Raw genomic sequence first — 16,522 nt, 5'->3', positions numbered from 1 at the left:
TGCTAACCCAAGCATTTATATAGTCTCATCTGCTCTTGGGCTTATTTTTACTCCACCAAAAGTCTCTTTGGATTCAGTCCATTTGATATAGTGTTTCTTTAGGAAGAGAAAGCACTTGCATCTGGTATGTTGGATAGCCTTGAAGGATGGACTTTATTAGAGCTGTGATGCCAGCTTGAGAGAGTAACTTAGATTTCCAACTTTGAAGGGTGGCATAGTATTTTTGTAACAAAGGTTCAAAATTTTCTTTTTTCTTTTTATCAAAAAAGAAAGAGCGGTTCCTATATATCTATCATTTTGTGTCATTAAGGGAACTTTTAGAATTATCGCAATGATTTTTCATGTTTCAGATGAATTCCAGGACTAAAATAGATGCCAGATGTTTGGAGGTTGACCATCTGACCCGTAATCTCGCCAAATCTTGATAGAATGTCTAACAGGTTTTTTCCCTCGCATAGATCATCTTTTCTGAATAAGAAGCAGTCATCTGCGAAGAAAATGTGAGAAATGTTCGGGTCATCTTTATTTATTTGGAGACCCTAAATTTTCTTTTCAAAAACTGTTTTTTCTAGGAGTCTAGAAAGAATCTCCATGCAAATTAAGAATATGTATTGTGAAAGCGGGTCACCCTGTCTTAGGCCTCTAGAAGTGGAAAAATTAGGACCCGAAGAACCATTTAGAAGGATAGAAAATAAAGTGGTTGATATGCACTACATTATGAGCTTTACTCACGAATTACCAAAACCAAACACTGATAAAGCCGATTTGATGAAATTCCACTCCACTCTGTTAAAGGATTTTGAAAGGTCTAATTTTAAAGCAAAATTTCCTTTTCTGGCTTTTGAGTTTTTCATTGAGTGAATAAGTTCATGAGCAATGATAATGTTGTCAGTGATTTGTTTACCCAGAAGAAAGACAGATTGATTAGAGGATATTATCTTGTTTAAGATAGGCTTTAGCCTGTTTGCTAGAATTTTGGATATGATCTTGTATATTGTATTACTCAAGATAATGGGTCTAAAATCTGTCGGGGTTTGTGGGATGGCTATTTTAGGAGTAAGGTTATGAATGAATAATTTAATTCCGGATTTAGGATCCTGATTTTGTAAAAATCTTGAATTGTATAGATTATATCCGAGCTATCGCAGTTGTCTTTAAAGAAGCCTGGTTGAAAACCGCTGGTCCTGGAGCTCCCCATTGGTTCATATTGGAAATTGTATTCCAAGTTTCTTCTTTTGAAGGAATAACAATTAACGAAGAATTTTCAACCTCGGAGATGCAAGGTTCAATAAAATAAGTCTTCCACCAAGTTGTTATTCTGCGATGTGCCTATCTGAGTAAAATGATTTACCAGAAGGGCATTGATTTGATCTCTGAATGTAATCCATAGACCCAATGGTTCTCTAAGAGAGTTTATAATATTGATTCTTTTCCTATTGGAAGCTGAAGCATGGAAATATTTCGTGTTTTGGTCATATTCCTTAAAAAAAAATTATCTCTTGAAATTTGATGATAGTAATCATTTTTGATTTTGTACCAATTGCCTTATCCATCTTGGAGTTTTCTAATTTTATCTAGATTTTCGGAGAAATCTCAAGATCTGAGTAGTCTTTCAATCTTATTATTCAGGAATTTTATATTTTTATGGATGTTTCCAAACACACCTGAATATCATTGAGATAAATCCGAGATAATAGTTTGAGCTTTGAATAGATGTTCCTGTCCTGGGTAGTGCTGGAGTGATAATCCCAAGAGTTGGAAACCATCGAAGCTAAGGTAGGATGTGAAACCTAAGATCTAATGCATCTAAATTGATTTTGTAATATTTGTTCTTTTGAATTTGAATCAAGAAGGAACGGCGTATGAAACAACTCTAGGAAGATGACTCACCTTTGTGTCTGGAAAATTACGCGTCCATTAAAAGGATGTTAAAGCTCGTCGATTCTTTCACACATGTTGGCATCACCTTCTCTTTTATTAGACCATGTGAACGTGCTAATCACTTGTTTTTTATATGGGTATTATAATAACATTTAAGTCGCATATTAGTAGCCAAGGTTTGTTGACATGCTGGGCAATGTTAGCAATATATGACCATTGTTAAAATTTAGCTTCCAGGTCAACTGCACCATAAACACAAGTGATTAGCACTTCAATTACTCCAATTTTTGTTTCAAAATGACACACGTTGAGGTTTGATGATATTAGATGCATTTATTTGTTGTTGTGCCACGTAATCGTCAGCCCTTTCGCAATTCTCACCGAAGGTACTATAAACCAATCAGAAAATTTGAATTTTTTTAAGGAAAAGTTCCATTCGAGATAGCGACACTTTTGTCTCGGCAAGGAAGATTATGCCTTCTTATAAAAATAATTGAGATGGTTGAAGTGGTCCTGAGTAATTGGAGGTTCAATGCCTTGGATGTTCCAAGAGAGAAGTTTCATAATGACACTTGAACAAAGGTTTAAATTCACTAAATCTAATGGGAAATCGATAGGAAAGTAATAAAAGTAGTTTAAATTGCAGTTGCTAATGGTAAATAAAAATTTAGGAAATGAGGAGACCAAAAAAAAATTCTCTGAATAAGTTACACAACAGTACAGTACTACAGGCTAATAAATCAAGGAAAGGGCCTTCACAGGTAGAGTTACACAGTAAGGTTGAGTACATGTAGATGAACACTGACAAGCACAATAAGGATACACACAGAATCAGATAGAAGGAGTAAAAAACTGATGAACTTTGGCTAGACAAAATGCAGATAGAAATGTTAGATGATCCGAATAATCTAAAAATAGCTAGTAAGTAGACCGAGCCAGACACAACTAAATTAAAGCTATAAGATATATAAAAAAATTGCTAGTGATTGAATACAATAACAAAAACTGGACAGAAAGGAATAACTACAGAATTAGATTACAAGTAAATATAGACACAGGAACTGAAAGGAAACTAGGTATAAGGTATGAACAAAGCAAGGGTACAGAAAGCTAAAAAACAAGAAACAACACAAATTAATACAGAGCAAAAAAAACCAGAAATTATGAAAGCACATAGGCTCCGATGGCTAGAGCATCATTAAAACACCAAAAGATTTCTGTTGTTGAGAGGGTCTTGATAATTAGCTGTCATCATCTGCGATATCTTTGTCTTTTGAATTGTCTTTCAACTTGGCATGATTTGAGATCGAAGCTTCACCTTTGAACCAGTCATGTGGATAAGATATGGTGCTCAGTTGAGGTTCAATGATGTTAATTGATCTTGTTTCACCAGTACTGCTTGAATCAATTTCAATGATCCTAATCCTTTTAGGAGAGAAATAATTTTGCATTATATTCCAGTTGTTAATATAAACTGCATGATTGTCATTAGCCTGCTTCGAAGAGGATGCACTAGGGGTGCACATATCCTACCCTTACCCGCCAATCCTACCCTACCCGTCAGTTTTTTAACCGTATCCTATCCTATCCACTATTTGGCGGGTAGGGTGACGGGTAAACATTATTTCATCCGCCAGTTAACGGGTAGGGTGACGGATATAATCCGAAATTATCCTACCCTACCCGCTGGTAAGGTGTTTGCTTGCTCACATCGTTCATTATATCAAACTTGCATTTAGGATCTTCAGTATTAGGATTTGTGGTGGTGACATCAGCTAAGTTGTTGAAATTACAACTCCCTCTCTGTTGATTTGCAGTCTGGTAAAACCTCACACAATACTTTGCTCATTCTTGAAATTACAACTCCCTCTCTGTTGAGAGATTTCTACTCCAGAAAGGAGAAGCTTGTCTCACTGCACTTCAGGTGCACCAGTAGCTTAGCTTTCTGCATTCAAGTTTGAAGCAATGTGCTGATTTTCGTAGGATCCTACACCCATCGAGTGATTAACGTTACTGAGCATAATTTGTTTTGAAGGAATAGTTGGAGTTCGAGACTGCAGAAAAGAAACCCACTGAGGAGTTGAACAAAGTTGTTGTTTCACAAAAGCTTAAACAAATATATAAAAGGATTGAGTTCATGATGCAGATTCAACAGAGTTACAGGAAACTTCCATTCTTGCGGTCAGTTCTCAAACTTTCATGTTGTTGGTAGCTTTAGAAATTTCTTAATCACTTCAATAGCTCTATTGAAAGTTACCTCTGAGGTCCTAAAGTAAGATGATTAATTCGAGTTCTTTTGGAGATGGGTTCATGTTTTGTTTATCAAAATTCGTCCCTGATAATTAATGGAAGAAATTGACTTCTCGTAGAAAAACCAAACATACTAACACAGTAATTCATAAGGGAAAATAAGATAATCTAAGAAAAAAACGGTTATACCCGCCACCCTACCCTACCCGACCCGCCAGAAAATGGGTTGGGTAGGATCTTACCCGTATAATGACGGATAGGGTGGCGGGTAAAATTTTTCTTAACCGTCAGTAAACGGGTAGGGTGGCGGATATAGGCCATATCCTACCCACCCTACCCGTTGTGCAGCCCTAGGATGCACCCTCCCATTGTCCAGAGACAACATTAAACATAGGACTAGGCCTGGCTCTTTTCTGGATCACCTTCCACATGTATGCATCATTATGTACACCACCAATATTATAGAAAGGATCAGCAGATGCATTAAGGGTACTAGTAGATGCTGACAGGTTGTTGTTCTGAGGGACTACATTGGTGCTATCCTGACTATTGTTCTCTTAATTTAGATGTTGCATGTAGTCAGAGCATGTTACCTCAGATTAAGCTTGAGCAGCAGATGCACTGGACAAGCTATCTTCCCGGAGAGCCAAATCGTGTTGCATCATTACTGGTATCTTCTGTGGCTCTTCTTGTTGAATGTTTGGCTCAGCTTGTTGGAATTGATTAATTGCTTCCATGATAATATCTGTTGGTGCTTGTTGTTCCTCTGCATGTTGATAAATTCTACACGATTTTGGAGCTTGTGTCCTATGAGATTACAGAATCCACAAAAGTTTTTGGAGAAGTTGTGAAACTCAGAATTGATATCATTTGTGGATCACATTTCATTTTCAGCACGTACAATGAATCTCAGCCTTTGCTTGTATCTAATAAAAGCCTCACAGTGATTTAGAACCTTCTATTTTCTTTGGGTACATGGTAATAAAATGAAGTAATCTCCTCCATACAAGCTAAGCATCTCCTTAAATTTTCACTATCTACTTGAGCTGGAGTTAAATTGTGAACCGTGATGAAGAAAATTTCAGTATCTGGATTCCAAGTAACCAAGTTTTCAGTTCTCTCCCACTTCCTGATGCAGAATAAGTCACCAAATACTTTCCTGGTTGCAACATCTAGTACTCTACACATTTCATAGTCCCTTTCAAGTCTCACCATGAAGACCCAGTCAATAACTTTGCGAACAGATAAGCCACCTTGAATCTCACATTAAAAAGCAGAGCATTTCTAACATCCCAGTTGTTTCTGTTCAACTGGTTCAGCAAATCTTCCTAACAAATAACTTGTCCACAATTTTTCATTATTCTGATATCTTGAAGGTATTACTTCATTGATAATAAAAGGTCTACCGTTACTCAGATCAATAATTTTTCTTACAGATGGCAAAGGGTTTTTAGGAGATTGAGAGTGCTCTTCAAGTAATAAGATTCAATATAATTCTGATGTATAAATAAAACAAGATCAATAAACAAATTATAATCATTACCTGATAATTCTTGGAGAAGAACATATTTAATAATGTTGAAATAGGTTTCCTGCAGAAGAATTATCATAACCTAAACCTAGACCCCCACTACCAAGCTTCAATTAAAAAATTTCACCTCGACCATGTCAATCAAGACCCATATTACATAAATCTTAGTGTTTCGAATGATTTTAGACCATCAGAGCCTATGAGCTGCCGAGCGAAGGTAACCAGACGAGGAATAAAGGTGAAAAAAGAACGAGTTCTCTGTGGAAAGCAAAAGGGTTTTTCCTCCCACTTGAAGTTCAAAGAAGAAATTGGTTTCCTTACAATCAAGATATTTTCAAACCACATGCTGAGCATTGTTACCGCGCCAAGGCATGCCAAACAAAGCCAAAACCTTAATTTTTGGCCGCGCCTAAACTAGGCTATATTAAAGCCGTATCGGCCATGCTTTCATACCACTGGCTACCAAACGAAGGGTTGCAATAATCAACGGCTACCCTTCCTCTCAAGATGCAAAATCTCGACCGTCGAAGGTCACCACCGAGCCGGCAAGTCTCCCAAGCTCAACTTGCCGAACAACAACATGCTACATGTTTTCCACGAAAACACTCGAGACATCAACACATGTCACAAACTGGGGGATGCTCATGGGGTATTGGTTTGGCGGTTTACAGCGTGCGGCGTACACTACGCTCGTTATAAGACAGTGTCATAAGGATGAGGCGGTTAGTAAATACATAGAGTAATGGTGAAACGCTTTCTTTTATGGAACATCAATTCCAGGCGTTACTGGTTACCACCTCCTCCCATTTACTCATCCGTTTTCTATTTCTTAAGAGACCAGAATACGTTTCACTTCGACTTGTATAAATAGGTCTTACATATTTCCACCAAACAACAAGTTCAGGTCAGGAAGATACAACAAAAGGAATATATTTGCCAGCTTTCCATCTGTTAGCTTCCCACTTTCTGATACAATCCGTGAAACAACTACTCTTGCATTATCAACTATTCTGGTCTCAACACTCTCTTCGCTTCCCTCCCCAAAACCAACCCTTTTCCTTCACTTTGTGACCGAAGAAAGTCTGGAAATACCATTTCTTGGTTTAAGCCGGATTTGTACAGATTGATCTCTCGAATCTAAATTACTCCCTTGTAGTACATTGTTTATTGTTTAAACTCGTTTCTCACCCACAAACAAAGCAAAAACCCTAACTTTTGGCCGCGCCTAAACTAGGCCATATTAAAGCCATAGCGTCCAGGCTTTCATGCCACTGGATACCAAACGAAGGGTTGCAATAATCAACGGCTACCCTTCCTCTCAAGATGCAAAATCTCGACCGTCGAAGGTCACCATCGAGCCGGAAAGTCTCCCAAGCTCAACTTGCCGAAAAAAAACATGCTACATGTTTTCCATGAAAACACTTGAGACATCAACACATGTCACAAACTGAGGGATGCTCATGGGGTATTGGTTTTACACTACGCCCGTTATAAGACAGTGTCATAAGGATGAGGCGGTTAGTAAATACATGGAGTAATGGTGAAACGCTTTCTTTTATGGAACACCAATTCCAGGCGTTACCGGTTACCACCTCCTCCCATTTACTCATCCGTTTTCTATTTCTTACGAGACCATAGTACGTTTCACTTCGACTTGTATAAATAGGTCTTACCTATTTCCACTGAAGAACAAGTTCAGGTCAGGAAGATACAACACTCAGAAAATATTTGCTAGCTTTCCATCTGTTAGCTTCCCACCTTCTGATACAAGTCGTGAAACAACCACTCTTCCATTATCAACTATTCTGGTCTCAACACTCTCTTCGCTTCCCTCCCCAAAACCAACCCTTCTCCTTCACTTTGTGACCAAAGAAAGTCTGGAAATACCATTTATTGGTTTTAAGCCGGATTTGTACAGATTAATCTCTCGAATCTAAATTACTCCCTTGTAGTACATTGTTTATTGTTTAAACTCGTTTCTCACCCACACACCCGAAATTACCAAAATCAGCAGAAATCGTTTTCACCCTCAAACAATTGGCGACCACAGTGGGAGGTTGATCTTTCCGTCACGATGTCAATTTTCAATCCTCGATCTCATACCTCGACCCAGACGCAGGACAGTAAAGTAAAACGATCCGCAAAGGGATCGGCAACACGACAAGGAATGACTGGGGACTTTTCACAGTCACGACGATGTTTACCACAAAACTCGGTCTTACATCCGGGAGATTCCTGTTTCAACAGAAGATCCAAAAACCGAGTAAGTCTTGCCTAGGAAAAATACGTGGTTTACTACTTCAAGTTTTCATGGGAATGATGAAACCAATAGCCATGTTATGTTTCATCTCATGCTCTCTATCGACAAGCAATGCTCCCGATTCAATGGATTTCCTGGGATGTTTGCACCATTCGCAATCGTAACCAAAAAACATCGTTATTCTAAAAACAGTTCGTTCCAAATAATAATCCAAAACCCTCAAGGTAACATTTTTCTGTCAAACCAAAAATCCAGGAAATCAAAACCGTAAACTAGGCGTTTCATTTGCCTTTCAAAAAAAACAAACCTAAAATAAGAAGTTCAGAAGACAGAAATGCGTTCAAGGAAAGTATTTCAACAATGTCTTGCTCTTCTTTGCAAAAGCCTATTTCGTGCTTTGGAGAGCCCCCCTCTTCAACTTCAGCTTCCTGGACAACTTTTCGACTTTCGCTTCCTGCTTCTTCACCATATCCGCAGAAGGACCTTCGACTGTTTCGGCCAGCAACTTTTCAACCTCAGAGAAACCTTCAACGATCCAAGGAACATTGAACTCGAAGTTTACACATGTCACGATAGAACCTCCTGATGTGATTTGTAGATAGTGGTAAAAGTGGTTCGATTCTCAGACTTGTGAAGGATATTAATTAGACTTAAATTCTAATATTAAAATAGAAAACTCCCTAAAAATTATAGCAAACTCAATCAAAGATGATATCAATACTAAAAGAAACACTGAGGCTAAGATTCCACTATTTTCCAAGTTCAAAGTGATTAAACCAATACTTATATTTATGTAATTTTCTTGTTTAATTTGATTCTAAAATATTGCAACAAGTAGATTTTCAAAAGTAATAATTGTAAATACCAAGTATGAAGCATCGAAAGTCTTAAAACTAAGCATACTCCATCAAAATAGATCACAATCACTCAAATAAAAATCATATTCAATAATATTTCAAGGCAAATAATCATATAATTATTGCAAATAAAAAGATAAAATAGAATATACCACTTTTTGTTGAAAAAATAGCTTCCTCCGTCATCCCAGTGTTGGGGTTTAGCTCTTCATATTAATCATGATCTCAAAATATGTGTTTGTTTCTCAAAATATGATCAAAAGAGTGAAAAGTAATAACACAGACTGTTTGCAACAGTGGATTGGTGTTGCAAAACAGCTGTTACAATGGAACTGTTACAGAAAAACTGTTGCGTTGTCGCTGATTTTAAGACCCTAGAATACGACTGCCCTGACCAACTTAATGTTCTTTAGCTGTTAAACAACGACACTATTCTGCGACTGTTTACCGTGCGTCAATGTTCTTCGCGTTCTTCTTCTTCTTCAGCAGCAGCAGCAAAAACAGAGTTTGGTAAAGCTCTGATTTCTTCTTCTATGACTCTCCTTAGGTTCCCAAACTCTCGACACCTCTTCTATATGACCCAAGACATCTATTTATATCAAAAATACCAATTAAATCTCTCCCAAATTTTCCAAAATCTCTTTCCTTCTCTTCACGGCCAAGTTGCGGCAATTTCTTGTTTTAGAATTTCTACGCGTTTCTGAGCTTTCCTTTTTATTTTAAACTCTTCCTTAGATATATACAAATCTTTTGGAAGGTTTACATCGCTTTAATCTCTCTAAAATTCCCTAAAACATGTCACACACGTGACTTTCCATATTTTCTGTTGTGAGAAAAATCCGTCGATTGAGCCCAATCTAATCGATTTAAACACCCATATCAGATCCTAGACCCATAAGGAGTTTATCCTATGAAAAATAGAGGTTTAATCGACCTCAAACTCCTCCAAATCACGATTGCCAAAACTGTTCTTCACTGCACTATTCTCCCGCCAAAAACCTTGAAATGTTGAAGATGGTTGCCCCTTATCCAGAGTAGGGGTGCGATTAACAACTGCTTGGAAATGGGATGCCCTTTAGTAATTAGGTTACCCGTTATCCAAAGTGAGAGTCCGAATAGCAAATGTCCTCCAGGTGCTTTCCGACAACTTTTCGAGCCAATTTTTTCCAAAAATGTTTATTAGCCAAAAATACCTATAAATAAATAAAACACCATAATAAGTACAAAAATGAGCCCTAAAAATATATAGAATCGAGACAAATCGGACACAAAAATGTGTCTATCAAATACCCCCAAACCTATTATTTGCTAGTCCTCGAGCAAAAATAAAATAGAAATAAAATACTAACTCACTGTCGCAGGCATCGTCGATTGCATTTAGCGTATGCAATAAGCCTTTAAACCCCTAGGTGTCCCTAGTGGCGGAGTGTTGTCTCTGGAGGGCTTACCAGAGGTATACCCACAAAACCTTTATACTCCAGACCCTACTTGTCTACGCAGAACCTTGGAAGGCACTAAAGAATCTCCTTGGTTGGCATACTTATTGACTACAGGAGGAAGTACCCTGATGCGAAATTCCAATTGTTGTACACGAGTTTGCACTCAAGCATACTAAAATTTATATGAAATGACAGAGCTCTACTCAGATAGTCGCACTATGGACATCAATATCCGGAGTCAAAACTAATCACATGGATATATCAAGAAGATGGACATAGAAAAACATAGATGGTTTTGATGTTTACTAGGTGAACGGTGTTTCTCATATCTGTCTGAAGGCCTCCGCCAAAATGAACCTATCCTAATGGACTGAGATATCGTACTGACATATCAACATACTGGCATATACAAGGGTAACAGTGGTTGATAATCCTAACTCTAGGTCAACACAACTGGCATATACAAGGGTTCCAGTGGTCGACTTTATTGAATTTATTCCAGTTGGTCTGATGGTCTGGTCTTTTTTTTTTTTTGTATCTCAATCAATCTAATTCACCCTAGCATTGGTAACAACTTGAATCGTGAGCCCCACCTAATCACTTAGAGAAACATAGTTTAAAAACAAAACAAAATAAAAACAGAAGTGAAAAGGACTCAACGAGATATGGTTAAACTATCATGTTATTTCTAACACCTGAGCTCTGTGCTTTTATGAATAGACTCTTTAGATGTTGCCATCTAGTCAGATTGGTTCCTCAACTCCTATAACCAAAATGCTTCCATCCACTTAGATTGGTTAGTGCCATCCTTAATAGGGATAAATTTCTAGGCTCTGGAGTTTATTTATTGCAACGAAAAGGTAACAAAAAGTTCTACCCCACCCCCAAACTTAAATCTAACATTGTCCTCAATGTTTCTAATCAAAGAACAGTACCAAAAATATAAGTAACATGAGGAAATAGTAAAGAGAGAAGTCGGAAAGATAGTACCTGGGTGAAGTGTAACCAAAAACCTACAAAAATATTATACAACATACAAAATCGCCTCGATGGTCAATCAAGGTAAACAGGGTCCTCCAGAGGGACCTCCTCAACATCACCTGTAGGAAAAGGCTCTAAAAAGGGCTTCAATCGCTGACCGTTAACCTTCGAAGAACTACTACCATCTGGTGTCTCAATCTCAACAGCGCCATGAGGAAAAACAGTACGGACCACAAAAGGACCGGTCCACCGAGAGCGCAACTTCCCGGGGAATAGATGCAAACGAGTGTCATACAGAAGAACTTTTTGACCTGGAGAAAATGACTTTCGTAAAATATTCCTATCATGCACAAGTTTCATTTTGTTCTTATACTCCTTAGCACTATCGTATGCATCTCTACGAATCTCGTCCAACTCATTGAGCTGGAGCTTTCTTTGAGCTCCTGCCTTGTCAAGTGAAAAGTTTAAGTTCTTAATAGCCCAATAGGCTCGATGCTCTAACTCAACAGGCAGGTGACATGCCTTCCAAACACTAAACGATAAGGTGACATTCCAATGGGTGTCTTAAACGCAGTACGGTAAGCCCATAAGGCATCAGTAAGCCTCGACGACCAGTCTTTCCTATTTGGATTAACTGTTTTCTCTAGAATACGTTTAATTTCCCTATTGGAAACCTCTACCTGACCACTAGTCTGAGGGTGATATGGGGTTGCTACTTTATGGGTAATACCGTATTGTTTCATTAAAAGAGAAAACGGTCTATTACAAAAGTGTGAACCTCCATCACTAATTATAGCTCGCGGCGTACCAAAACGTGTAAGTATATTCTCTTTCAAAAACTGGACTACGACCCTGTGGTCATTCGTTCTACACGGAACCGCCTCAACCCACTTAGACACATAGTCTACGACAAGTATGTAAAGATAACCAAACGAAATAGGAAATGGACCCATAAAATCAATGCCCCACACATCAAAGACCTCAATCACTAAAATAGGGTTCAAAGGCATCATATTTCTACGGGAAATGGTTCCTAACTTCTGGCAACGCTCACAAGAAACACAATGACTATGGGAATCTTTAAACAACGAAGGCCAGTAAAATCCACACTGCAAAATCTTAGCAGCAGTCTTCTTAGCACTAAAATGACCCCCACATGCATGTTCATGACAAAAGGAGATAATACTAGACTGGTCACTCTCAGATACACATCTCCTAATAATCTGGTCCGGACAATACTTAAACAGATAAGGATCGTCCCAAAAGAAATGCTTAACCTCGGCTAAAAACCTAGAACGATCTTGCTTACCCCAATGTTGAGGGGTTCGACCAGTAACAAGATAATTCACTATATTTGCATACCAAGGTGATTGGGAAACAGAGAACAATTGTTCATCAGGAAAGCTATCCCTTATAGGAAGGGAATCACTAGGGGAACTAACAACTAGCCTAGACAAGTGATCTGCTACATTTTCTGCACCCTTTTTGTCTCTAATGTCTGGGGAAAATTCCTGTAACAATAGGATCCATCTAATCAATCTAGGTTTGGTATCCTTCTTAGATAAAAGGTATTTCAAAGCAGCATGATCTGTATAGATTATGATCTTAGAACCTAATAGGTAGGACCTAAACTTATCCAAGGCAAACACGATGGCTAAAAGTTCCTTCTCGGTAGTTGTGTAGTTCATTTGGGCATCATTCAGAGTTTTGCTAGCATAATAAATCACATGAAGTAATTTTTTTCTCGTTGTCCTAAAACGACGCCTATAGCATAATCTGAAGAATCACACATAATCTCAAAGGGTAGGTTCCAGTTAGGTGCCTGGACTATCGGGGCAGTAGTGAGTAAAGTTTTAAGCTTCTCAAAAGCCTCTAAACAAGCATCATCAAAGACAAACTTAACATCTTTTGCAAGCAAATTGCAAAGAGGTCTAGAAATCAAGCTAAAATCCTTAATGAATCGACGGTAAAAACCTGCATGCCCTAGGAATGACCTAATATCTTTTACGTTTTTTGGGACCTGTAAAGTCTTAATAAGGTCAACTTTGGCTTTGTCTACCTCTATACCCTTTGAAGAGACGATGTGCCCTAATACAATTCCTGATTTAACCATGAAATGGCATTTTTCCCAATTAAGCACTAAATTTTTTTCCTTACACCTAGTCAACACTAATGTCAAATGATGCAAGCACTCATCGAAAGATGAACCAAACACTGAAAAATCATCCATAAAGACCTCTAAGAACCGTTCTACCATATCAGAAAATATGCTCATCATACAACGCTGAAAAGTTGCAGGGGCATTACATAGCCCGAAAGGCATGCGTCTATACGCAAAGGTACCAAAGGGACAGGTAAAAGTGGTTTTCTCTTGGTCTTCTGGGGCAATAACGATCTGATTATAACCGGAGTAGCCATCTAAGAAGCAATAGTGACTATGTCCAGCTAATCGCTCTAGCATTTGGTCGATAAAAGGAAGGGGAAAGTGATCCTTCCTTGTGACCTTGTTCAATTTCCTATAGTCAATACACACACGCCATCCCGTGGTCACTCGGGTTGGGATTAATTCATTATTATCATTCTGGACTACAGTGATACCTGATTTCTTGGGGACAACCTGAACAGGGCTGACCCACTTACTGTCTGAAATTGGGTAAATAATACCCGCATCTAACAACTTAAGCACCTCTTTTCGAACTACCTCTTTCATGTTAGGGTTCAGTCGACGTTGCATCTCCCTAGAAGGTTTGGAGTCTTCCTCTAAATGAATCTGATGCATACACACAGTAGGACTTATACCCTTAATGTCTGCTATAGTCCACCCTAAAGCTTCCTTATTGTCTTGAAGTACATTTACTAGCCTACTTTCCTGATCACTATCCAAATTGGAAGCTACAATCACAGGTAAAGTCTCAGATGGGCCTAAAAACACATACTTTAGAGTATCGGGTAGTGGTTTAAGGTCCAACTTTGGGGGCTCTTCTAAAGAAGGAATTAGGGTAGTCTCAGAAACTGGTAACGGTTCGAACCTAGCTTTCCATCTATCAGTGTCTAACACAGGGGTAGAATCTAATAGAGCATTCACCTGTTCAATAGTGCTATCGTCGTCAAAATCTAAACCAAAATGGGATAGACAACTTTCTAATGGGTCTTCAGACAAGATGTTTGGTAATGACTCCTGAACTAAGGCTTCTATCATGTTCACCTCCTCAACACATGTGTCATCTAGCTCATGAGGTTGCTTACTGACATTAAAAATGTTCATCTCCATAGTCATATTACCAAAAGATAAACTCATCACACCATTTCGACAGTTAATGATCGCATTAGACGTAGCTAAAAATGGGCGACCTAAAATCACAGGTATCTGGTTCTCTGGGTCAGGGACAGGTTGGGTATCTAGGACCACGAAATCCACTGGATAAATAAACTTGTCGACCTCAATAAGAACATCCTCGATAACACCTCGAGGGATTTTAACAGACCTATCAGCTAACTGCAGTGTCATCTGAGTAGGTTTCATTTCACCAAGTCCTAGCTGTAAGTATACATGGAATGGCAGTAAGTTCACACTGGCTCCTAAGTCAAGTAAAGCTTTTTCTACCCGGAAGTTACCTATTGTGCAAGCAATGGTAGGAGAACCTGGGTCTTTGTACTTGGAGTTGTGGTGTTCTGAATGATTGAACTTACGTGACTAGCTAAAAAGGTTTCTTATGGACGCTAAGTTTTCGCTTTCGCGTACACCTCCTTAAGGAAAACTTGGCATAAGCAGGAATTTGCCTAATTGCATCTAATAAGGGAAGGTTTATGGTAACTTGCTTAAAAACCTCCACTATGTCATTAAAGTTCGATTCCTTCTTTGTTGGTACTAATAGCTGAGGAAATGGGGCTCTAGGCCTAAAATCAGACCTTTCAGGAACCGAATTCACATCATCAGAAACTTTATCAGTCTCTTCAGCTACTGGTCCTGAGAGGTGAGATCCTGAGGGGTGAACTACATATGTTCACTATCGGGCATGGTTACCTTATTGTCTACAACTCTACCACTTCTAAGGGTTCTAACACATTCAATTGATTCGATGGTTTTGCACCTAATTCATGAACTCCTCTAGGGTTGGGTTGTGTTTGACTAGGAAACTTACCTTTTTCTCTCAAAGAATCACTTATCAGACCAACCTGGGTTTTTAACTCGGAAATAGCCTGACTATTTTCTTGTCCTATCCTGTTACTAGCTTGTAGACTCTGTTCTACGGATAACTGGAATTTTGCAGTTTGCTGAGTTAACAAGGCGAGAGATTCCTCTAAACTTAGGATTTTCTTATCTGACTGATTCTGAAACTGAGCTAGTCCTGAAGGATTCTTAGTATCCAAAACCTGGGGGAGCATTAGAATTACTAAACTGACCTTGACTTTGGCCCTTAGACCACGAAAGGTTCGGATGGTTTCTCCAACCAGGATTATAGGTTTCTGAATATGGGTCAATCTTTTGACGGTTATCAAATCTAGTGTTATTATAAAGAGCATTGGCCTGCTCTTCAATATTCTGGCCTTCCCAAAAAGGCTCCACTCTACCACTAGTCTGGCCCACTTCTAAGGCTTCTAACCTTTTTGCTATAGCAGCAATTTTGGCATCTGATTCATAGCCTCCTTCTACCCTATTAACGTTTCCTCTACTTAAAAGAATTGTTTTCTGGGGTGCCCTACTATTTTCCCATTGCTGGGTTTTTTCGGCGATTTCATTAAAAATTCCATCGCCGCATCAACAGTTTGGTTTTCAAATCCACCAGTGCATAGAGACTCAACCATGGTCGTTGTGGAATAATCTAAACCCTCATAAAGGATCTGAACTAGCCTAACCTTTTCTAAACCATGATGAGGACACTGGGATAATAAATCATTGAACCTTCCAAATACCTATATAAAGATTCTCCCTCTTGTTGTGAAAATGTGCATATTTGCGTCCCAATAGCCGTGTTATGTTTCATCTCATGCTCTCCGTCGACAAGCAATGCTCACGATTCAGTGGCTTTCCTGGGATGTTTGCACTATTCGCAATCGTAGCCAAAAAGCATCGTTATTATAAAAACAGTTCGTTCCAAATAATAATCCAAAACCCTCAAGGTAACATTTGTCTGTCAAACCAAAAATCCAGGAAATCAAAACCGTAAACTAGGCGTTTCATTTTCCTTTCAAAAAAAAAACAACCTAAAATAAGAAGTTCAGAAGACAGAAATGCGTTCAAGGAAAGTTTTTCAACAATGGCTTGCTCTTCTTGGAAAAAGCCTATTTCGTACTTTAGAGAGCCGCCCTCTTCAACTTCAGC

This window comes from Papaver somniferum, chromosome 5 (genome assembly GCF_003573695.1).
Source record: "Papaver somniferum cultivar HN1 chromosome 5, ASM357369v1, whole genome shotgun sequence".
NCBI lineage: Eukaryota > Viridiplantae > Streptophyta > Magnoliopsida > Ranunculales > Papaveraceae > Papaver > Papaver somniferum.
Note: the sequence above shows the minus strand (reverse complement) of the source record.